The sequence below is a fragment of the Pyrus communis genome, chromosome 8, assembly GCF_041283825.1.
Source record: "Pyrus communis isolate YQ-2024b chromosome 8, ASM4128382v1, whole genome shotgun sequence".
NCBI lineage: Eukaryota > Viridiplantae > Streptophyta > Magnoliopsida > Rosales > Rosaceae > Pyrus > Pyrus communis.
The window spans coordinates 1,658,270-1,685,336 of NC_142572.1; the positions used below are offsets into that span (position 1 = coordinate 1,658,270).

The 27,067-nt window shown below is 34.3% G+C and overlaps 1 long non-coding RNA gene and 1 pseudogene across 1 annotated transcript; one reads left to right on the forward strand and one right to left on the reverse strand.

Moving 5' to 3' along the window:
• Positions 1–22,810, reverse strand: part of LOC137717206 (WAT1-related protein At1g25270-like) — a 35,586-nt pseudogene extending 12,776 nt beyond the window's left edge.
• Positions 11,336–12,469, forward strand: LOC148694580 (uncharacterized). The gene is made up of 2 exons (XR_015965763.1): positions 11,336–11,581; positions 11,998–12,469. It is a non-coding gene; the product is annotated as an uncharacterized LOC148694580 (long non-coding RNA).
• Positions 22,811–27,067: the final 4,257 nt, after the last annotated feature.

Here is a 27,067-nt window from a genome sequence, read left to right on the forward strand (position 1 = left end):
AGCTACCTATGGGATAAGAAATGCTTAGAATGCCCCGCTCTTTTTCTACATTTTTTTTAATTAAACTTTTGTGTCTTTTAAAGATTTGATCAAAACGCTTGGACTAATGGCCACCTAAGCATTTAATTTTTTTTTTATTTACATATCATTAGTTTATTTCTTTTAAATGAAAAATATTATATGTTGATTTCCCACTTTATCTTTTAGTCGATGCAGTTTTTTTTTTTTACGTGTCAGAATTTATGCCCCTTTTTAAGGGATATATTAACTATTAAATCATCAAAAGTATCTGTCCCTTTTAAGGGATTATTAATGGATATTAACTATTAAATCATCAATATTATCTCCTGAATTTTGAACAATTTTTTTATTTTATTTTTATTTTTTTTGTTACAGCTCACTTTCACTTGTATATTATCTGTACCTCATGCTGTTTATCTCCAACAGAGATTTGCAAAACTTGAGGTACGTTTCATGGTTCAACAAGTATACCTAATAATCGGTTATGCTGCTTTAAGGAATGGTGTAACCATAAAAATATTGGTTCAAGTAGAGCATTCAGGATTTTCTGATGGAGAAGAATCCATCATTGTTTCATTTAGTGTTGAAAGAAGAACTCTTCCTTTGCATGTTGTGATCTTTACGATTACTATGCCATTTGAACACTACAAACATCTTGATTCTTTGGAAGAAAAAAAATATCTTGATTTCTTTCCCAAATAAGGAGTCTCTCAAAATGGATTCATGAAGAACAAAGAGGAGGTTCCATAAAGAAGAGGATTGCATATATGGTTAATGTGTGTTTCTCCGTCTATCCATATGCCTAATTTGAATTGTACCCATGTCCTGTTGAAACGTACTAATATTGGTTTGAGACATATCAATGCCAAATTGAAACGTACCAATACTGATAGAAATGTACCTATGCCAATTTGAAACGAACCAATATTGGCTTAAAATATACCAATGCCAAATTGAAATGTACCACTACTTATAAAAATGTACCCATGCCAAATTGAAACGTACCAACATATTGGCTACAAATGTACCAATGCTAAATTGAAACTTACCTTTTAACATCTACCACTAGACTCTATTTGCTAAATGTACCATGGTAAGGATCCTCAAATGTACAATGCTAAATTGAAACATACCTAATACCATGTACCACTATAATCTTTTTCCCAAATGTACCATGGTACGGATACTCAAATAAAGAGGTGCATAAAATGAAAATACAAAGGAAATGAATATAACTGACAAGGGAGAACGGAAGAGTGTAAACTGACCTGAGCAAAGAAATGGCACGAAAAGATTGTTGAATGGTCGTGGAAGAAAATGGCAGAAATATATATCACGTTAGAAGTAGAAATAGATCAAATTTGAATAGTTCTTAGATTTTTAAAACATATGTCTACTAGATTTTAGGAGATTTGGAATATTAATATAATAATTATTAATTAATTGGTACATTATATATAATGAAAAATTGTGTAATTTTGAATTAATAAAATGTTTAATAAAAAATTTAAAAGCTATAGATGTTTAATCTAACAAATAGCACAATGAGGCATCTAATTCTAAATGCCCCTTCTTTTTAAAACCTTCCGATGTTGGCTCTTTTTTAGTGCAGAGAGACATAATCAACTCTTTAAATGTGTGAATGCATTCGTAACTATTCGGCAGGATTCTCACCTATCGCGTATTAAAGCCTTCCTTAGACTAAACCTAAAGGTGTGATTAAATGTAAGGACCCAATTACACAAATCATTACAGGAAAATGATCTCATAAAGTTCACATTCTACACTGGCTTTGCATCAGGTAAGTTTTCAAAAAGGAGTTCCTCCTTTAACCCAGAGGCAGGCATAAATAACTACACATTTGGAAACACCTTTCCTCTTTTTCAATCCCTTCATTATTGATTTATTTTTTGGAAAAAATATTAATCTTTTCTTAATTTGTGTATCCATAGCAGCAAGTGAGATTGAAAGCTCACTAGGACCAGCATCTCTATGACAGTCACGTTGACGGATTGGATGGAACAGATCGGGTCTTGGGACCCTCTTGGTGGGTGATTGTGGAAATTGAATCATCATCATCATCATCATTATATAACCCAGTTACAATTAGGATTCCGCCTAAGATGCTATTGTACGTAAGCAAACACATAAATAAGTTAAATAGAACCTTTCATTATAGCTCATGCCCTTCATTTATTTTGTTATAAGAGAACCATAAAATACATGCAAACCACAATTCTAGAAAATATAAGGGGTTTTTGAACATTAGTCGTTGCAAAAGATTAAAAAATTTTAAAAAAATCTGGTGCTAGATCACATATTCAATTTAATCCCTTGAAGTGTACTTTTATCAAAATTTATATTCAATTTTTGTTATTTAATGTGCATTTTTATTTAATCTCTCCATTTAAAATTTTAATTTTATTAATATGCCACATATTTAGTTCTTTAATTATTAATGAACATAAATGAGAAAATATTAAAAGAAATTTGGTGATACAAAATATATAAATACATGATTGTACTGTGCCGAAATATATATAATTGACTTTTTTGTACCTACATAATTGTACCAAAATATATTATAATGAACCTAAATATATGTACTAAAATGTATTATATTGAATTAATGTACCTAAATATCAATACCGAAATTTATGTACCGAAATATATGTACCGAAATGTATGTACCAAAATATAGTACCGAAATGTACGTACCGAAATATATGTACTGAAATGTATGTACCGATTAATGTAACAAAATGTCAATACCAAAATGTACGTACCAAAATGTATGTATCGAAATATAGTATATTGAATTAATGTACCTGAAAGTCAATACTCAAATGAGAGGGATTAGGTTCGAATCTCGTAGATGGTGAATTCGATACCAAATTAAGTTGTCTATTGTGTAGCTTAGCCGAACCCTCCTCGCCTTAGTGTAAAATATATCGTTGTATTAAAATAAATAAATAAACTCAAATGCGTATACCAAAATGTATGTACGGAAATGCATGTATATGTTTGTATAGATGAAGAACATACAAAATTGTTATCGGACTATATATTATAAAAATAAAAAAAAATTAGTTGCCTAAATGTAGACATTAAAATATTATGATAAATGAAATGAAAATTAAATTTCAATGTAATTAATACATTAAATAGGAATGAAAAAGATAAATAAAACATCAAAATATAACTAATAAATAAGATGATTAAATGTACTAGGGACTAAAATTAGATTTTAATCTTACACAAAGTTATAATCTAAAACTCATCTTTTTTAAGGATTAAATGAAGTTTTCTAAAAATATAATTATAAATGTAAGCGAACTCAATGTTGTAGTTAGTTGGCGACGTAAAGATTCTATATTACCATGCAATATGGACCAATGATAAAATTGATTCTTAGCTTGTTTTGTTGTGGATTATGGAAGTTAATTAATATAAGTATCTTAGCCTGTTTTGTTGTGGATATTGGGAGTTAATTAATATAAGTATCTTATTTTGTCAAATTATTTGGCATAAAATATGGACACAGGAACAACCCCATCCTTAACAAAAACCTTTTTCATAAGAACCAAAAAAGAGGTGGCATGTATAAAGCCACTGAATTTCGCCTACTAATAAGGGTGGATAGGACAAGAGAGATATAATCAAGATAGGTGTTCCAAGCCAACAAAGCTTTCCACTTTGAAAAAGGGTGGGGGAAGGGGGAGAACATTTATCGTACAAACTTTACCCTTTCTTTGCAAATAGATCATTTTCACAACTCGAACCCGTGATCTTTCAGTCACAACAGAGCAACCTTTCTATTGCTCCAAGGCTCACCATCAACTAATTAATTACTTAGCTTTCTTATTATAGGCTAAGGAATCTTTTTCCTACCCTTTTACGGCTTAACTTTTTTGTGTTCCATAATCCTGAATAAAAGTACATACAATCCTTGTTACAAAAGTAAACAAAAATAAAGGTCACAATATCCTTCCTAAAACATGACTCTAATAATTACAAAATATTTACATTCATTTTCTCCTAAAATATAGACTTACACCAAGACTCCCCCTTAAGTTGGAGCATAGATGTTACACATGCTCAACTTGATAAGTGAGTCATCAAACCTCCTACTACACATGACATGAGTAAGGATATCCGCAAGTTGTTCCTCTGAGTTCACGAACGGTATTGACACAATCTTCTTTTCTAGCTTTTATTTGATAAAATGTCTATCAACCTCAACATGCTTAGTCCTGTCATGCTGTACCGAATTCTTAGCTATTGCTCTAGCAGACTTATTGTCACAATACAATTTCATCGCCTCATTCTGTTTAAAACCAAGACCCCAAAGCAACTTTCGTAGCCAAAGGATCTCACACACACCATGTGCCACACTCCTATACTCGGTTTCGGCAGAGGACTGTGACACCACATTCTTCTTCTTGCTCAACCACGTAACCAAATTACCTCCAACAAATGTCAAATACCCAGATTAGACCGTTTGTCAGTCACATCACCTGCCCAATCACCATCAGTAAATCCCTTAATCCTCATATGTCCATGATGTTCATACAAAATTCCCTTTCCCGGGGCAGACTTCAAATATGCCAAGATTCTCATTACTACCGCCATATGATCCATACTTGGTAAATGCATAAACTGACTAACCACACTTACGACATATGCAATATCCGGACGAGTGTGAGACAAATAAATCAGCCTCCCCACTAGCCTTTGATATCTACCTTTGTCAACCAGTTCCTGATCTGGATAAATCCCCAAATAATGTTTCTCTGTGATGGGAGTGTCCACAGGCTTACATCTCAGCATGCCTATTTCTTTTAGTAAATCCAGAACATATTTACGTTGAGACAAGAAAATACCTCTAGATGACCGGGCGACTTCCACTCCAATGAAATATTTCAAATCTCCCAAATTCTTCATCTTAAATTCAGCGGCAAGACTTTGTTCTAATTTCATCATCTCATCCGAATCATCACTCATTATTATCATGTCATCCACTTAAATAATTAAGGCCGCCACTTTGCCACTTTTCCGTTTCACAAATAACGTGTGATCAGAGTGACTTTGATAATACCCAATCCTCCTCATAACTTGAGTGAATCTACCAAACCATGCAAGAGGTGATTGCTTAAGCCCGTAAAGTGACTTTCACAACCTACATACTCCGGTTTTCCCTTCGGCATTATACCCTGGAGGAAAATCTATATATACTTCTTCTTCCAAGTGCCCATGAAGAAAAACATTTTTTACATCAAACTATTTCAGTGGCCAATTCAAATTTGCAGCTAAAGCAATAAGAACTCGTACTGTATTCATCTTCGTTACTAGTGAAAAAGTTTCCTGATAATCAACACCATAAGTTTATGTATAACCCTTTGCTAATAACCTTGCTTTATACTTGTCTACTGATCCGTTTGCCTTGTATTTGATTGTAAAGGTGGTGCTTGGATTGTTTCCACATTATTTACCCAGGCTTGATGTTCCGGTGCAAGGTACGAGTATGACACATAATTAGCCATTGGATACTTCATTTTTCCTTCAGAAGAAAACCTATCAAGAGGAACACCATGATTTGACCTTAGCGGCAACTTATACGTACTTATAATATTATCCGGATTAGTTACATGAGTATCAATTGTACTTACCTCAGGAATATTCAAAGAAGACACATTGGGTGGCATGATTGAGCTCGAGAGAGAGGGGTACGGGTTTGGTAGCTGCTGGTTTGGCAGACTTCTGCCGATATTCTGCATCATACTCGGCAGACTATTGCTAAGAAGCATCAACTGTTTCGATGCCCTGTAGTTAAACAGTAGGGCAGGTTGTTACCGAGAGCCCTCACTGTCTTCATTGTCTTCATTCTCGGCAGTGTCTTGCCGACAACCTTCACAATTTTCATTTTCAACGCACGATCCCCCTGAGCTACATATTACATTGTTTGGTATCTCCAACCACCCAAGATCACCATTAGTATTCTCCCCCTGGTGATCAGAAGGTGATGGAATCGAAGCATAAAAATACTCGAATTCCGAGAAAGTAACATCCATGGTCACATACATATGGCAAGTTTCATGGTGGTATCACTTATACCTTTTTTTGTTGGGGAGCAAACCCAAGAAAGACACACCTGAGAGCACATGGATTTAATTTACTACGATGAATCTTGTGAATATGAACATAGGCTCCACATCTAAACACACGAGAAGTGAGAGTATTAGTGGACATTATAGGAACAAATTCTGTCAACACTTAGAGAGGTGTACGAAAGTCCACAACCCGGGATGGCATACAATTAATCACATACACAACGTAGGTAACGGCTTCAGGCCAAAACTGTTTAGGCACAGACGCACCAATAAGCAAGGCACGAGTAATTTCCAAGATATGATGATTTTTCCTCTCAGCAACCCCATTTTGGTGTGGAGTATACGGACATGTGGTTTGATGAATAATTCCACGATCTTGTAGAAACAGGGATAACTCAGAATTTATGTACTCTCCACCATTGTTAGAACGTAAAAATTTAATATCAGAGGAATATTGAGTTTTAATCATCTGTTGAAACAGACAAAACACATCATAAACCTCACGTTTATTTTTCAACACATACAACCACGTCATACGAATGCAATCATCCGCGAAAGTAACAAACCACCTAATTCTTGTAGTAGTACTAAGACCTTCTCCAACAATGACCTAAAACCCAAAATTTCCCTTCCCCCCTCTCCCCCCCTCCCCAAACCCAAAAAAACCCACCCCAACCTATAACCTAAAATTAACTTAAAACCTAAAACCTAAAACTTATTCTAAGGCCAAATACTAGCCCAATTTTAGGCCACAAAGCAAAATGGGCCCCACCAACTGAGATTGAAACAGGGGTTGTGAAGCCCATTGCCTAGCTTCCAATCGCCCATAAAGCAAAATCAGCCTGCACGCACTGGAGAGAAAGATAAGCCAGGCCCACCCATGTGGGGTTGTCCCCCTGGTGTCAGCCAATTATGTAGCCCAACGGCTGGATTTAAATGGATCGTTGGTTAATCCAACGGTTCAGGTTCAAATTATTATTTTTTTAGTTTTATATTTATATATTTATTGAATCCAACGGCTTAGATCGAATATAATCAAATCTAACGGTAAGAAGAAAAAAAAGATCTAACAGTCCAAATTTAAATCCAACGGCTAAAATAATTAAAAAAAATTATTTTACTTAAAATTCGACCAAAAACTCTATAAATACCTATGTATTTGTTCAAACATCCACACAAAACTCACTTTTCTCCTACAATTCTTCCAATTTTTCTTTCTACCATTTCTTCTCATTTCCAAATTTTTCAAGATGGCAAAAGAGCATGTTAGAGGTCTTAATTGGACTTTTGACGAAGATATTGCTTTATGTTTGGCATGGATTTCTATTAGCGAAGATGGTGCCATCGGCATGAATCAAAATAGAAAGGTTTTGTAGGGTAAAATCATTGATAAGTTCCATGAAAACTCCAACGCCGGTCGAAGGGAAGTTGGTGGTGTTTATGATCGGTGGAAGATTATCAACAAAGCGTGCACTTTGTGGAAGGGAAGTTTGGAGAGAGCCACGGTTGACATGCCTAGTGGAAGGAGCTCCTCAGAAATTGTGAGTTTCTTTGTTGATATTTTAGTTGTCATGTACATAATAGTATTTTGCAACTAATTGTTTTTATGTATTTGTTGTATAGGGTGACAAAGCAATGGCAATTTACAAGATAAGAACTACACCAAAAAATCAAGCTTTTAAGTTGCATCATGCTTGGAACATCCTCAAGGATTGTCCGAGGTGGGGAACCGATGCGAACCAACAATGTGGAAGATTATTTCATAGCGAAGCCCCACCTCCAAATGATGTCAATGAAGGTGTGAATTTAACCGACAATGAAGGTGTCGAACAAATGACCCCAACTTCTTCTTTTACAAGGCCCTCAGGGTAGAGATAAGCAAAATGAAGTCTCAAGATCTGATACGTTCACAATTTGCTAGCGAAATGGTAAGAATGAATGAAAACAATATCTCTTAGCAAGAAGAATCGGCCCAAATGCGTTTGGCCATGAAGGAACAAGGGGATAGGGAGCAAGAAAGGTTCGAAATTAATTTGATGATGGAGAACCTCGACAAATACACTCCAGAGAGGAATAAATACTTGGTAAGCAAAATGACATTTTACAAAGGAATGCCTCAAGGAGTATATTTCAAGATGATGATTCATCTCAAGACTACCACCCAAGTCCATCACCAAGTCAAGATGGTGGATATCATTATTAAGTTTATGAGTTTTCGATTGTATTAAACTTATGTGGTTTATTAATTGTCTTCTTTTTTTTTTTTTTTTTTTTTTTTTTTTTTTTTTTTTTAAGTTTATGTGGTTTATTAATTGTCATTTGTATTAAGTTTATGTGGTTTATCATGATTTTTATGTATTGATTTAGTGATTTTTCAAAATTTATCGGAATTTAAATATTTTAGGTTTAAATGTTCATATAATTAATTTAGAATAGTTTACATAATTTTTTTTTTTTTTAAAAGTTAATTTAAAAAAAATAGCCGTAATTCATTCTTTGATAATCTCGGGCTAAAATTTTAGGCCAGAAGGGTTGGAGCAAAAAAGTTGTTTCTGGGCTAAAACCTAAATTTTCGGGGCTAAATATTTTTAGGTTTTAGGTTACCATTGGAGATGGTCTAACAGGGTAAGGCCCCAACACATTAGAGTGTACTAGCGCAAACGGAGAAGATCTTTTATTCATACTTGGAGGGAATGAAGCACAATGACTTTTGGCTAAAATACATATGTCACATTTCAATTCTAAGTCTTCAATACCACTGAACAGATCAGGTAATATATGTTTCAAATAACCAAACGATGCATGCCCCAAACGACGATGCAATAACAATACCTTTTGTAGATTACTATTATGTGACGCATAAACCAAATTAGCTCTTCCAGGAACCACGTCATCCACATAATATAGTCCATCCTTCTTAGTGCCATGCCCAATGATCTCCTTTGTCTGAATATCCTGAAGCAAGCAAAATGAAGGATATATTAATACAACACAATCTAATTGTTCAGTGACTTGAGGTACATATAATAAGTGATAGGACAATGAAGGAACCAATAAACAATTATGTAAAGGAAGAGAGGGTGTAAGAGACATTGTTCCCGCTCCAACAACAGCAACAGTAGTACCATTGGCAGTTGCCACAACTTCCTATGAGGATCTTTCATAGACTGAAACAAAGTTCTATCATACATCATATGATCCGTTGCACCGGAATCTAAAATCCAACCGGTATTGGTCATTGTAATAACAAATGAGACTACAGTACATGATAATTACTGATATGCAACAATTATACCAATAAGCAGTAATTGAAGCAGGAAAGCACGATGACAAGTATACAATATTGTTGTGACAATTCTCTATATCGAAAACAATCAGCAACTATTACTTCCTTTGAAGCAACACTCACGGAAAAGACAAGACCACATGGTTTCACATGTTGCCCAAGGTAGCAAGCAGCCGCATCAATTCCTTTTTTTTTTTTTTTTACCAACACAACTTTACACGCTGCAATAAGGCATCAAGCAGAAATCCACGTTTGTAGCTCTTACATGGGCAGATATCACAACAATTACGAATCGCGATTACAAGCAACATCAATTGTAAAACAAACACACCAATACACGACACAATTGCAAAAGCACAACACCACGCACGGCAGCAACAAGATCACATTGCTGCAAATCCAATATACACGGCCTGACCGATTTCTACAATGAGCTTCGCAGGAACAAGTCAACCGAACACAACAGCGGAAGAAAATATTGTTTTACAGTTTCTAGGGTTATGGCAAACCTAGCTCTGATGCCAAATAGAATTTTACGGATTAACTTTTCTGTATTTCATAATCTTGAATAAAAGTAAATACAATCTTTATTACAAAAGGAAACAAAAATAAAGGACATGTGCAATATCCTTCCTATAACATGACTCTAATAATTACAAAATATTTACATTCCTTTTCTTCTAAAATATAGACTTACGCCAATATAAATCATCCCATTATAACCCTATAGTTTTACATGGTATTAGTTTTCTAAACCCTAGTATAAGTTGTTTTTTTATCCTGCCACAAGCAGATGGTATTATTTAGCATTTATCCAAAAAAAAAAAAAAAAATCTACTCTTCATCATCCAATTTTACTCTTAGCTGGAGCAGTTCACCGCCTGAACTTTTGTCCAATTTGTTAACCAACTTGATCCATCCATATTCGTGCTCATATTCTCATTCTAAAAACCAAAATTAGAGAAATATATTTTGCCTTATTTGAGGGATTGAACCAACAGAGCTAATGGAACGAAACTACAAGGATTGAAATGTAACAAAAGAACTACACGGACGGAAATGTGACTGGAAAAAATAAAGAAAAGAGATTACAGAATAAAACAAAAAATTTAGGGAATTGTTATTAATATTCTAAAAATCTCATTTTACACTTTTTACAAGTATATTTTTCTTTCTAATTATAGAAAATTTAGAATACAAAATGAGATTTTTGAAGTGCCAATAACAATTCCCAAAATTTAATAAAAAACCATATATACCTCCCCACATATAATCTCTCATCTTGCAACAAAGACACAAGAAGTACAACCAGAGGTTAAAAGTTAATACAAACTATGACCCACGTAAATGTACAAACCATGTCGTCAGAGTCACTACGAGTCCAGTTTCCACAATTTCCTGCATCACATGACACAAAAACATGGACAATACTTTACTTTCATACTGGATAAAATGTATTTCACTTTCAATTTTCCCTCTTAATGCTGCTTTGGAACATTGGTAAAATACTAAAATTAGCTAATAATTTCCTTCTACTAGTTGATTAAATGGTGGGAAATTTTATTTTTGAAATTATTAACTTTTTAACACACATATCCCACCATTTTTGTATAATAACACGTGATGTACCACCTATGCCAATTATACTGAAAAATCTCTCCACCTGATGGTGTTGTTTTGTCACTTGTCGGCCCACTAGTACTTTTGGGACCAAAACCATGCACGTGATCTTCTTCTCTTAAATTACACGTACCGGGTGTCACACCGTGCACACAAGGGGTTGAGTAGAATTATTGGTATCACACCGTGTACGCAAGGGGTTGAGTAGAATTATTGGCTTGCATGAAAATAATGCATGTCGTAAACAATTGTATACATGAGGTTGAGTAGAATTGCAAAACGATGCCGTTTTATTAACTTCAGTTTGGTTAGGTTTAGTTCGGTTTTCAAACCTACCCTTAGTTCTTTTTGTTTTCCATTAGAAGTTTAGTATTTATAATTAAGTTAAATGCAAGGTTGGAGGACTGATCAATTCTTAAGGAACATGGAGAGCAACATATCGGAACTTCCAAAGATAAATTGTCAACCCTACTTCAAGCCACTGAAATTAGTTGCAAAGTTGAAAATAGGATATGGTGGAGTCGAATTCAGATGATTGAAAAAGGTACAGGCGTTTCTACTTCATAAATTTCCATTTAGTCATGAATTGGCATTTGATGACTTCATCCAATTGTTGGAGAATAAGCTTGTTGATGAAGATTTCTTGGATTTCAAGATTTCTGTAAAACTCTTAGTTATAGCTTGAACTCTTGGCTGCCATGCACAACTAAGATTAAAACATCTTAATAGCCTGTATTGTGCCACCTGTCTTTTCTGTTAGAAGGTTTAAGTGAAGCATGTGCTGCTCACATGGGGTTTGTTAGCTCGTAGACTCGTGTGAATCCAACGCACTAGAGAGCAACGAACTCTCTCTGCAAGATTTCTCAAAATTCCTTTTGTCTGCTTCATCAAATTCTTTCAACCATTTTTCCAGTTTTATCGAATTCAATTTTTACAAAAGTTAACACCAATGGGTTGCAGAGGCGGCGGAAGGGAAGGTATTGAGATGAAGAGGGAGCCTTCATGTTGTATGAACGCTGTTCGAAGTCAAAGATTGTGATGTGGAGGACAAACGCAGCTGCCGTGAAACGTGGATCTTTATGCTGAAGGGGTTTGATTTGAAATTGCCACTGGCTTTTAGGATGAAGAGAATTCCATTGATTGTGGAAAGAGATTTTATTTTTGTTTTTCCCTTCTTCAGTTTTATTCAAGGGTGAAATAGATTTTTTTTTTTTTTTTTGGTGAAGTTGAGCATGGAAAGATGTTAATTTTTTTTTAACAAAAAATAAAAAAATAAAAAATTATCTATGTTGCAGTCCTATTAGATTAGGAATGTGATTGTGTAAATTTATATATTAAAAGTTGTAATCCTAAAAGGTAAGGAATTAACCTTCCCTACTACTATAAATAAAGGCAAAATGGGGTGGAATATAACACACCTCACAATTACACATCTCTCTCTTTCTCTCTCTCTATGCCACCTTCCCTTTCTATCTGGCGTCCATAATTGTTTAGTAAATTATACATACAGCATGTTATCAGCACGCTCTTGACGCTGCACTAAAGAGAGTTCATTCTTCAATCAGGGGAGTATTACGTTCTTATTATTCTTTTATGATTAATTTATTATTTTATTGAATTGATATACATGCTATTGATTCAATTTAATTTCTCTTTATTGAACGTGATATAACGCATTGGAGATGCAATTCCGGCTTTCCTTGAAGGATCTACAAATTCAAAGGCTTTTATAGTTTTTTGCCAATCAAGTACGCTTAAAATAAAGTAAGATATTTGAAACGGCCTTGAAACATGAAAACATTCGTCATGATGCATGAACCCTTCTATGTTTATATTTTCCTTTCGATATATATATTGTATATGTTTCATATATTTATCAATATATATACATGTCATGCATTACGCAATTTTTGCTATGTGGAATATGTGAGTCAAAGAATCAAAAGAAATTAGAAGAAATTTAGGGTTTTTCCAAACCCTAAGATTGTCGGGAAAAAAAAACAATTAAACTTTTGGGAAAAGTTTGCGGCTGAAACGCACCAAGCCTCAAGCTTGGGTAAGCAATTAGACAGCCTTTTCAGGCTTACTGATCAAATTGGACCAAGCCTGCTGCTTGGGTCCTTGGTGCATGGGCTTCAAGCCCTCGGTCTGATATAGATGCCAGCAAACGTGCTGGCCTTCTAGCGCCTCGGCCCATCGCCGGTAGCCTCTGCGCTGCTGGGCCTCGCTGCCTTTAACTGCTTGATTGTATGCTGGGCTGCACAACAGTTTTTTTTTCCCAAGCCTGACCCGTGCAATTGCAATTGCAACCCACTTCTTGAATGAGCTGCCCCGTGCAGCCTGACCCGAGCCCAAAGACATGCAATTTTTGCTGCAGGCCTCACACAACCAGCCCACACGTGATGGGCTGTGCCATTTTAGGTTTTTTTCGACCCGACGCCATATTTTTCCATCCCGTGCTTTTTAACCATACCCAAATATTTTTGGGATATTTTTTATTAACGCTAATTAAGCTATAATTCACTTGTCACTTGGCCTGCCGCCAATTGAAGCTAATAAGACCCGAATGCCATTATTTTTGCTTCTACGATCGACCCTGAATGGTCGCGATATAGTAAATTAATTAAAAATGACCAACAGTCCATTAATAAGAAATCCAAAATTATTGGTCTGAAACCCACTCTTGGATACTAATGATTCAATATTTTATTTCTTTTCTTTGAACCATTCACATACTTTCGTAGTAACGAAGCTCTCACACTTGAGTTCCCGAAGAACCTCAAATCCACTACACTTAAAACAACATATTGTATTCAGTTTCTTGCTGGAACACTTTCTTTTATGAACTAAATGTTCATAAACTAAATTGAACCTCTAGTTTCAAATTTAGTGCCTTTGAAACCCAAAGTTTTCATAAAACAATACACCCATGAAAACCCGACGTTTTTCATGAAAACCATGTCTTAAAACTCGAATGTTCTAACTTTGATGCTTACGGATGATTCATTCCCATAGCACCAATCACAATCTTGTTCCCTCCAAATTCAATGGATTATCGAATCGTCACAAGTTTGATTTCCCTTATTTGGACGTTTCTAATAGAAACCACTTTATGTAGGGTACAAGACATTGCCTGAAGCACACCATGATTATGTCCATGAATGAATACAATTCTAAAGTTTATAAATTCGATCGAATTTTGACTAGAGAATAATTTTCTAGTCCTTCCATGTTTTTAACTTGCAACTGAAGTAGCAATGTATAAAGCGGAAGTTTAAAAAATTCTTGGATCTGATTACTACCATAAACGTGAGAGAACGGCATAGACTCGGTTCGGCTGGAGTCTACCAAATGGCTCGACGCAGTTCGGTCACAGCCTACCAAAACGGTTGTGCCCTGCTTAGGCACAGGTGCACCGAATAGTGCTGCTCTGCTTCCCCAGAGACTTATCGAACAGACCCTTCCAGCTTCGGCTGAAGCCTACCAAATCCAATTCGGGGTCTATTTATCTCACGATCCAATTTTGAGTTTGTTTTTACAACATATGGTAGAATCAAGGCATGCCAAGGTGTGGCATCATGCCTGAAGCATGATCGTTGGCACCTAAGACCTAAAAACTTCAAGAATAAGGAAAAATATTCCCGAACCTTAACCCTACAAAATCTACTTCCATCTCGATGGAATAGATCATTGGTTATACACATGTTCGTGCCCCTACCAATGTTGTTGAGGAGTACCATTCTCGTAGTCAATCTGTGACACTAATTTTGCTCCACCAAACATCGTTGGAAGAGCAGAATTTTGATATGGATGGCCTTGTTGGCATAATCCCCTTAGTAAACCATTACTTTTTGAACATTTTTCCATGTTCTTGGATTCAAGTTTGGTGTATGTTTTACTTATGGATAATCTTATTGATATTGTCTTCAAATATGAGTTAATTGAATTATGTTTCTTGTATACAAGTGACCAAATTCAATTAAACATGTGATTAGGTAGGAATGTGAGAAAGTTAGTTGTCAAGATGAATGCGATGCTACGCACACTAACTTTACACCTAAATCACATTTCTAACAACGACTTCAGGTCTATCCAACATGATTAAGAGCATTGGCACGCTCCTCATTGTATGAATGGTACCAAATTACCATTTAAGGGACCTTAAATTCTCCATGTCGTTGAGTTTTTAAGGATATTCAAGGGAACAATAATCATAAATGAAACCACCGAAGAAAATAGAGTGGAATATCTTTGCACCACCTCCAAAAATGAGCATGCAGCTTTGATTTGGGGCCAATAGGTTGTTTCCCAACTGGGAACACACCACATGTGTCCGCCCTGGAGCTTAGTGATTGAGCAGTTTACTTGCTTTGGCACGACCATTTGGGACACTTAGGTCGAACAATGATGTTACGACGCATCTCCTTACTCGAAGTAAGGATCTTGTGCCTACAAGCACACTTTTCCAACCCTGCTCATTAGGGACATTAATTTTCTATATTATTCCTTGCAAAGATACGAAATCACACCCTTTTCACAGTGGATTCAAGGGAATATATGTGGACTAATCCAACCAAAATACGAACCATATAAAGGCTTATGGTTTTGGTTGATGAATCGACAAATTGGTCACATGTTTGTCCACACACATTGCTGCTAAACCTCTTGGCCGATTAAGGGTTCACCACTCTACTTATCCCATAAAGTCCGGGAAACTGGATAATGCCAGAGAGTTTATATCGACAGTTTTTGATAAAGTATTGCATGTATTTTGGGTTTACAATTGAACATCGAATTCCCATGTTCACCCCAAATAGCCTCGCCTAGTGATCATAAAGTGCAATTTAAATGATTGCCCGGATTTTGGTGAATGTAACAAGTTTTCGGTTTCTGCCTAGGGCTATGCAATCTTGTACGCAACTGTGTTGATCTGCCTTAAGGCCCATTGCCACCCAACCTATATGACGTTACAATTGGTTACTGGGTACGAACCTGACGATTTACGCATTTGAGTGTGCATTCCATGTGCCAAGTTGCACCGCCGCAACGTACCAATATGGGTCCTCAAAGAAGGATGTGAATCTTTGTCGATTATGATTCTCCTTCACACTAGTTCTCTTCGAGCCCTTGCACGTGATCTCTTTACAGCTCATTTGTGGGTTCATTTGCGGGTTCACACTAGCAAGGACATGTATATTTAAGAATATAAGTGAGAATGTGACGACAAAGTTTCCACAATGCTGAGGGACTCATTCTCAACAATATACATATTTTAGAGAATAATCAACGATAAATTAGAACAATATCAATTAACAAAACCGTTACTATTCGAGAAAATGCAAGATGACCATGTTATAATGCGAAAATCAAGTTTTTCAGTCAAGAGTACGTACATACCTTCCAAGATGCAACTTCTCGTCTAATACCAAAGACCCAACGATGACAACGAGCATTAACATGAGATGGTTGAAAATAGATACAAACAAAGGGCCTCGCATGTCTATGCACAAAGCAATAAATGCAGCACTTAGCCCGGTGACCATAATTCCCTACAGCATAAAGTCACCAACATATATAGATAGATCCAATTATTAATATATAGATATAGATAGATTCAATTAATTAATAATTGACTATAAATTCAAGTACTCTAGATAAAGATGAAGAAAATGTTAAAACAATAAATAACCAGTAAAAGAAGGGTGTGACGTACCGAGTATGCCACTGTTAGAAGCCTAATATTCCAACCTAGCATCCATTGGCTCCAGTCCCTCTCCTTGCAGAGGGCAAAACCAACGGCCTGGATTGACCCCATTGCTGACATTAGAGCAGTGCTTGAATAATAGCAAGGGTATGTCACACTCATTTTAGTCTATGAATTGCACCCAAAAAATAATTAGCTGAATAAATCCAAAATGTTAACACTAGCTACTATCATCATCTTGTGAAAAGATGAAACGGAAATTAATAGGAAGACAAATGCTAATTTATTTATAAATGAAAAGCTTCTTCTTCATTAATTTATTTATAGGAAGACGAATTTTGGTTTTGTTTTTGTTCACAAGAGATGTTGAAGGAGAAGAAATTGGATAGAAGAAAAGATACAATGACGAGTGAGTGCTCTTAATTACTTGAATTACAGACATTAGATTTGACTTTATAAATTTTCCTTTTCATTGAACTGACAGATTTAATAATGATTTTTATTAAAAACGAGACTAACATTGTGGGACAATGATTTTTGGGACTCCACATGGTACTCAGAGTGGCCGAAATGGCCAGTAAGCTTCGGAGTGTGTGGCTCGGAGCAGGTCAGGCTCCTTAGATTGGACCCCTCAGACCATGGTATCAAAACAAGTGATTCTGATACCTCTGAACTGGAAGGCGAGATCCATCTCATCAAGACAAACGAACTTGTTCTTGAAAAAAATGAAAATATAATTAAATCCCAGTATAATGTATCTTGAATACCTGCGAAATCTCTATATTAATATGATTGGCATGCGTCGCAAGCATATCAAACGGACTTCTAATAATATTGTGTCCACCAGTGCCAAGATATATATACAACCTCGAGCTGAAAGGATTTATGCGTGACACCTAATTGTCACTACCACTGGTATAGATTTACATAGGAATTTACAGATCACGCACTAATAAGGACTGCTAGCAGCAGGACTTGAACCTTGGTGTGGTGACACATAAGGTAAGCACCTTACCAACTGAGTCAACCTTCGCTGGCAAAAAGATAGATCCTTGTAACTCTTTTTTTTTTTTTTTTTGTAGATAAAAACCCAGCTAGTGTTAAACATCCAAATAAAATCCAAAAGAGTGATGTTATTTCCACCCTAATGTCTTATCTTTTCACCCACCTTTTAATGAGTTTTTTAATTACAAATTTGTCTATTTACAAAAAGATTGATAAAGACATTAATTATCTTGTTTTGCTTAATTTAAAAATAAATAAAAAAAGTTGCGTGTGGGAACGATTTGTCTACCTTAAACTCTAACTCATATTTTCATCTCCTTCATTTAGAGAGTAAAAAAATATCAATGGACTTAGAAGATGACTTTTTCATTGAATATGTGGAAGATGACGCTTTTACGGAAGAGGTAGAAGATTATTTTTCCATTGAAAAGGTAGAAGAATAATTTGTGTGTAGATCATTTGAATTTATCCGTCGTAATTTTGAATTTGTCGTTCTTGAATTCTTTGGAATTTGGATACCTCTATCGTTTCCATTTGAATTTGCAGAACTTAGTGGTTTTCATTTACATATTATTTGTTATATTTCTTAAGAGAATTTTATAATTTCATATGTATGTATATATTAAGGGTTTATTTTGGGAATAATAATGGGTGGAGAAATAACATTTTAATTTTTTAACTTTTTAAGGTGAGTGAGATTATAATGTGAGTGTGAAAATAAAATCATGGGTGGGTCTAATAGCTCTCAATCCAAAATTCAGATAGTCTACTATGTAGCTATGTAGGCAAATAAATGACATATTATTATAAAATATTTACAACTCATGCCACAATACCCTAAATAAGTCAATAAGTGTTTTTTTTTTTTTTTGGTTGAACAATAAGTGTTATTATTACTTACCCTTAATTATGACAAATGAGCAATGAGCTCCTGTTTTAAAACCAGGTATTACAAATATAAATAATATCTATAACTACTAATATATTATACTATGTAATATATCTACATATAAACTAATTTACCTATATTATAAAAATTCAATAATTTACCTACATTGTTTTGATATAAATGATTTACCTACGGTTATATTTATTTTAATCACCTTTAATTATGATCAATGAGCAAGAATGTTGATAAACTCATCCTATTGTCCTATTTTTTCACCCACATTTTAATAAAAATATTAATGACATATTTATCCTTTTGAAAACAGCTTTTAAACCCTTATTTATTTCATTATAATTCATGTTATAATTCATGTCTCTCCATCTCTCTCTTTGTCGAAACTGGAAAAACTGAAATAGGACAATAACTTGAGCCACCAATGCCAACAAAGAAAGGTATCCCAACTTCTTACCAATTTAACTAATTCCCTCATGGCCACAAACTCCGCTCAAAATGGACACCGATCCCTTCATTTTTCCCGGTCAGCACCGAAATAAATTCTCCCTTCTCATCACTCACCACCACTTCATAAACCCTACCCCATTACTCCCCACCCATGCTTCATCCTTTCTCTCCCCCGTCCTCTCTGTTCTCCCACTCCCGTTTATCTCTCTACTTCCCTCTTCCGTTTCTCTCTTCCCAAAGGAGATGCCGCCAATCAAGTGTTAAAGGTTTTGGTTGCTGACTATGGTGGGTGACGTTTTGAGGGGGTTGGTACAGCAAGGGTAATGACATTCTGAAAAACTAAAATAGAATTAGTTTAGATATAAATTAGAGGAACCACTTAGTACTACGGTCTAGTGGTATTCCTCTTCATTTATAAGTGAGAGGTCTTATGTTCGATTATTGTCAAATGCAATTTTGAACCACATTATTGATAGCACATTGTAAGATTTAGCCCACCTCATCCCCTTAGTGTAGATAATATCGTTTGTTAAAATTAAAAAAAATAAAAAAAAAAGAAAAGAAAAAAAAGAGAGGATATTTTAGGAATAACAATGGGTGAAGAAATAACATTTTAATTTTTAAACTTCTTATAGTGAATAGAATTATAATGTGGGTCGGACAATAAGATAATGAGATGAGTTTAGTAGCACTCATGAGCAATGAGCTCTTGTTTTAAAACCACGTATTACAAATATAAATAATATCTATAACTACTAATATATTATACTATATAATATATCCACATATTGATTAATTTACCTATAATTTAAAATTCAATAATTTACCTGCATTCTTTTGATATAATTGATTTACCTACGATTATATTTATACTAATCACCTGCCTTTAAATGTATATTAATTTATCTATATTTGCTTGTACAATAATTTACCTAGCTGCAAGAAAATACAAGTAAATTAGTTTTCAAACACAAACATATGTAAAGAGCAAGAACATGTTAAAAAGAGCAGCAACGTGTAGTATTGTCTTAAAAAAAATCAATTATAAATTTTGAAATTTGATAGAAGAAAAAGGGAAAAAAACTGGACCTATCATCCCACAGGGAGATTATACATACCAATCAATTAAAAAATTTAAACACCATTTATGAAAGCGTTACCAGATTTGCAATATATTCCACCAAATTTGCTTTAAAATAATGAGGGGCATTCTAGGATGAAAAGTTTATAGAATACGAGTCACTAAGCCATAAATGAAAATTTGCTTAGTTGGATTCTTGTCACTGGGTTTAACTCTAGAAAAAGAAATGAGACAGATTATTATTATTATTACTATTATTTTGAACAAACGATATTATCTACACTAAAGGGAGGTGAGATTAGCCTCACAATTTGCTAGCAATAATATGGTTCAAATTCGCATTTGGTAGGAATCGAACCTAAAATCTCTTATTTACAAGTGAAAAGGAATATCACTAGATCATATTACTAAGTGACAATGAGATGGATTAATTAAGGGTCATAAAATATTAGTTTCACAGGGAAAGGTCAAATTTTTAGAAAGAAAAAAAAAAGCCTACATGAGTTAAAGGTTACCTAAAAATATAGCCAAAATTAAATGGTGGGTTAGAAGCTTTAGTCAGATGCCGTCAAGAAAAAAAAAATTGGTAAGAGAATCACCAGGATAATGAGCCATATAGCGTAACAAATACAGCTTCCGAAGGCCAGTAGACAACCCAATAGTCGATCACCAGAATCTGTTTGCGGTAATGATGCCAAGTGGCTGTGTTGTTGCTGACTAGTATGTAAAAGGGCAACATGCATGGACCATATTTTGATTTTCCACACCCTCATAAAAGGCCAGAAGCATTGCTCCACCTATTACTATTAATGTTCCCACCATCTTCGCCTTCCCTGTTAGGCTTCTCAAATTCAACTTCTCCAGCTTAAGAAAAATGATCATGATTAATGTTAATAATAAAAATGTTAAATATCATCAATTATCTACATCTTCATGCTTAATTTTGCCTTCAATTCTCCTTGATTGTACTTTTGACTTTTCTTAGTTTCACTGCTCATTCTCTTCGATCCATTTAGGTCAATGCGTCTGATAATTGTTTTAGATATCTTCATCAGAACTTCATCCCTTATTTATCTTTTAAAAGTTGTGTTACTAAAATGAATTATTGCTCCACATTCAGACGAGTATAATAACAATATTCACAAAATTTTAAATTGAAGGCCAAAGCTTCAATTAGGCTTAACTTCAAAGACTAATACTATAATTTTTTTTTTCAAAATAATAATAAAGCTGGAAAATATGTTGCCTGAAGGTGATGGCCAAGATGAAAGTAATAGCTGGGATGAGTCGGGCTATGGCAGAAGCAAATATGGCCGATGTTAAGGCTACGCTTTCAATGTACAAATTTTGTGATAAAGATCCACTGCAAAATTAATGTTAATTAATTAATAGTCATTTAAATACATGGAAAATAGAATATATAGTCATTAAAGACGATTTTAGCATATTTTCCTTTTTTTCTTCTATTTATTTGGAGAAGACGCATGGCATCTCATTTCATTGAAATAAAGACATAAATAAACAATTAATGTATATTTATATTATTAGCATGGAACGGCACTGCTATGGTGTATATATGTACATATCAAATAAGTTCTTTTCTTTTCGTTTTTTTTCATTTTTTTTATTTTTTGAAAATGGAAAAACTGTGGATGCTGCCTTATGAGCCCTAGAAAGATCAAATATATATTGGTGCAAAAGTTACGTAAAAAAGTTGTGGACATGCGTATTTACAGAGATATACAGTTGGCAATTCCATTTATAGTGGACCACCCCTGTAAGCACTAATATCTACAGCATGCACAACCAATATATACGTACCAATAAATATAAATATAGCTTATACGTACGATTACAATTACTTACTCCCCAAACAAATATTATTTCCAATTATAACGTAGGAGAAGATCGTGATTTGGAAGAAAGACAATTGCACATGGATACGGTTCTTACCCGAACAAGCCAGACAAAAATCCTTGCAGGAGTACCATCCATGTGAGTTTTGGCCTGTTCTTCCTGCATGCAAAAATAAACACCAGTTAACTGTTTTAAAAAAGTAGCAGATATGGTTTGCTTGCTATCTCTCTTTTCTCCTTTTTGTTTTGGAATTTGCACAGGGTTTAAAGCCAATGACACTTCTCGTACGTGCATATATGATGAACTTATTGAATGTTCTCAAACATTACTGTAAATACATTAGAAGATTATGCAGCTACTTTACAGAGAGAGAGAGAGAGAGAGAGAGAGAGAGAGAGAACTAATAACTAGACAATAATATGATTTTTATTTTTTCTGTAAGGAGAAAAAAGATTCACAAAATAACAAAAAATAGGTATTATATGGCACTGAATATTTCTATGGAAAAACAAAAAATAATAAGTTATGTTATGTATAAGAAGAAAGGAGAGAGGTGCAAAATTGCAAATGATCACCTTTCAAAGAAAAGAGCAATAGGAAGAAGGAAGGCGGTTCCAAAAATGAAGCGATATGCAACAAGAATCCTTAAGTTCATTCCATCGTTAGCGGCCAGTTTGTAGAGAACATTAACTCCTGCAAATGCAAACTGAACCACCACCATTAACAACACTGGCTTCAACCCATGCAGAGCATTACATATCCGACCAGTACCCATCGCCATCGATCACCAATATCACACACACTTAGAGAGAGAGAGAGAGAGAGAGAGAGAGAGAGAGAGGGTTTGAGTGGTAAAAGAAATAAATTACGGAATTGATTGAAATTGAGAGATTTTAGAGCGGTCGGTGCTTCTGGCTTCTTTGGTAGTTCCCACGTCACCACCTACGTACCACATGATCATCGTGGGTCGTGGGCCTTTGCCCAACGACACGAAAGCCAGGGTCGACAACAAGAGCCGTCGGGCAAAGAAAAACTAGCAGACGAACACAAGTTTTGTCGGTCAAATCTTCAAATATTATGTTTCACTTTGAGTAAATCCGAAATGTTGATTAGCTTTGCACTGTCAACTGAAAAATTAGCCGAGCGAAGTACCTTTACATGGTGAAGTTGTCGTCATCACAAAAACGTTACTGTTAAATGTAGTAGTGTAGGCCAAAGCCTTATATTCTGGGGTAGTGACATAAGGCAAATATTGATCAGGAAGAGCTAGTATAACTTAATAATTAACCTTTCCTCTAAGAGCAAGAGGAATCATAACGGCATCAGAAAACATGTTATGCGGTAGGCAATGAGTGTTGCAGCATAAGGATGTTGCTGATGAAGATCAATGGATCAGGAAGGATTGCATCACAATGCAATCCAACATGAAGTTCTGAGTTTATAGTTTGCATATGTTTGAAGGTTGTATTTGAATGTATTAAATGGTTGAGATTAGAACATCTAAATAATGTAGAGTGAGTGACGTGTATTAGTTAGTGGTGATTTAAGTTGGCCCTTGTAGTGCACATGACCTCACTAACACGAGGGAACGGTGTGAAATCCCAATAGCTTTCTTTTGTTCTTTGCTAGCAGCACACTATTGCCTTGTTTGACAGCTTGAACTGTACTGATTATTTCAATCGAATAAGATAATTTATGTATTGATAGTACTGACTAAATTAGTCGGATGTTTGATGTAGTATTGTACTAATGACCTGATTGTTGAAATAGAAAAATCCACTTTTTGTTCTTGCATAAATTGCAGATTTGAATCTGAGGAAGGGGAGGGACCAACAACAATTCCATCACTCTCTTCAATCACTGCCGCCAGATTCCATCATATTTCTAACCTATTCAAATAAAAAGCCCAGATGAAATCTTTCCCATATGACATCAAATGTAAATTCCCCAAATTACTTTGACAAAAAATCCCCAAAATTAAAATCGCAGAACAAAAGTTCTGCAACCAACATAGCATTCTACAACCAATTTGCTCCAATTTGCGTGTCGACCTCCTTTAACAAATCAAACTCCAACCCTTTCTTCTTCAGCTCCTTGATGAACTTTCCCATAAGATTCTTATCCTCGTTATCTCTCTCCATCAACTTCTCCAGTTATACCCCATTGTGTCGGTTTTATACCCCATTGTCCAAATGATACCCAGTGATAAGCAGAGCAACAGGATCCAGAACCGGCGGCATGCGAACCCGTGCGGGTACTGCTATGAGGAACTGAAGATGAGGGCGATGAAGAAGATGAAAGCATCGTGAAAGAGGAAGAAGAAGGTGAAAGAGGAGGAAGAAGAAGAAGGTGAAAGAGGAAGAAGAAGATGAAACATCGTGATTTACTTTTGAACTGAGTTGATTTGGGGTTCTTGAGAGAGACCCTGTTGAGAATTAGCTCTTCTTCTTTCAGCCCTTGCTTCGGAAGTGGGTGTGAGGAGAGAGAGAAGACGAAGGAGAAGAAAATGAGAAAGAAAAATCTGGGATTGGCGATGGCAACGACAGCGAGCTTGCAGAACGATGCGAGAGAGCGAGAGAGCGAGAGAGCGAGAGTGATGGAGCGAGATGGATGGACCCGACTAATGATACAAAGGTTTTCGGAAGGATCAAAAACGGGCATACACCGGATAAATATGTGGGCCCAGTATAAGTAATACAGGTGGCATTCGTGTCGTGTTTTCTGTGTTCGTGTTATTTTCATGTCATACCCAATATCTTAACGGGTTGTATCGTGTAATACCCGTTAAAATAAGCGGGTAAAATGACCTCATCCTAAATCAATCCGATAATATTAACAGGTAATATGACCCGACCCGTTATCTATTAAAGAAAAAATATTTTAAACCAATAAATAATCAAATGAAAAACATAGTACTAAATAAGCATATACATACCATATTGTCACATCCAAAACATAAAAACGAATTTTTCTTTTAAGTATATTTTCACTTACCTAAATTGATCAAATGGTAAAATTGGAAAATATTGGAGTAGAGAAGGGGTTTTTTTGTTCAAAAAAGTTCTAATAATATAAATGAAATAGAATCCAACGGTATAGATTTACTCTCATTTATCTTACGGCTGTTATTTAAGTAAAGTCTTTAATAGTTTTTTAATTAATGTAGAAGTGTAAAAATATAGAAAAAATATATATAAACGCTCATAATGACAAGCTTTACAACTTTCATGAAGAGCTTAACTTCGAAATTCGCCACTATAATCATATAAATCATAGATCAAAATTTAACTGTTGATTGTTGTTTACATTTACGCTTCATTGTTCTCATCAAATTTTGTTTTTTTTTTTTAAAACATGATCTATTAAAGGATGCATAAAGATGAACGATTTAGATTGTTGAAATTATATTCACAGTTAGTGAAAATATTGCTTGATGTTTATAAAGTTTCTACAAACTATATGACATCGACTAGTTAACCATAAATATCGAAACGTGATATCAAAGATCTGAACCGTTCATCTTCTTACATCTGTCAGATGATCATGTTTTCAAAAAAGAAAATTTAAAAAATGAAATTCAGTAAGAAGAATAAAGAGTAAATGACAATCGACGGTTAAATATAAATTTAAGGTTCATGGATTATAGTGTTGGATTTCGAAGCTGACCCCTTCATGAAAGTTGTAAAGCTTGTCATTATGAGTGATTGTGTGTGTGTGTGTGTGTGTGTGTGTATATATTTTTTTTTTACATTTTTTACACTTCTACAATAATTATTATTAATTTTATTAATTTTTCCCTCAAATAAAAAACATTATTCATGAGGGTTTGGAGCATTTTAAAAATCTAAACAATAATGTAAGTGTAACCGTTATCTATTCATGGAGGAATAATGATGAATCACGAGTGTTTATATATTCTTTCACATTTTTCATACTTGTATGTATGTCTTCTTATTTCTTACCTATACAAATATTATACTAGTTTATTTTAATATTGGACAACAACATGTTAAGTAAAATTTATCCTAATAATGATAATAAGGAACTCTCATAATAAAAATAAATAGTGACAATTTTTTTTTTTTTTTTAAACTTATATAGAATAATAATACAAAACTATATATTTAATATAGAATATATTGTATATATTAATAGGGAAAGTTAGAATCCCCTGCACTTTTCTAATATTCTTTAGATTAAACATTGGTTCTATTTTGAAATTTGATTAGGACGCCTAAACAATAGCCATGTCAACATTTATATATATTTTTTAGATTAAATGTAATTATTGTGGTTTTTTAATTTAAAATGTTAATTATTAAATTCCATATATATCCTTTTAGGTTGATATATTTTTGTACATGGCCTTTTTCTTAGGAAGCCAGTTTCTTCTCCCACGTTTGAGCCGTATGGTTTCTTCTCCCACGTTAGAATTCTGTGATCCTCATTTTTGAATTTTGAATGGACTTATCCATTTCAATTATTGGTTCTTTTCACTATTTTATATTGATATCATGTGAGATAATTAGATGTATTCTCTATTTTCGGAGACTTGAGGCTGGTAGGTTCAGATAATATATTTAAATGTACCGAATACATACCAAGAAGATATATAAAGTAACGTACCAAATATATTTTTTTAAATAAATATAAATGTACCAAAATAATATATAAATGTATCAAATACATACAAAAAAGAAATATGAATGAACCAAATACGTACCAAGAAGATATATAAAGTAACGTACCAAATATGTAACAAGGAGAAATATATGTTTAATTGAGAAAATATATGTACCAAATATGTTCTTTTTTGAAATAAATATAAACGTACCAATTAAAGACATACAAAAAAGAAAACAAACATACCAAATATGTACTAAGAAGATATATTAAGTAACGTATCAAATATGTACCAAGAAGAAATCTACGTTTCATGTGTAATTTGAAAGACTTTTTATTAAAATTGAATATTACAATATTTATCTACAAGATTTTAGGAGTTTTGAGATATTATCTAAGAAAATTAAAA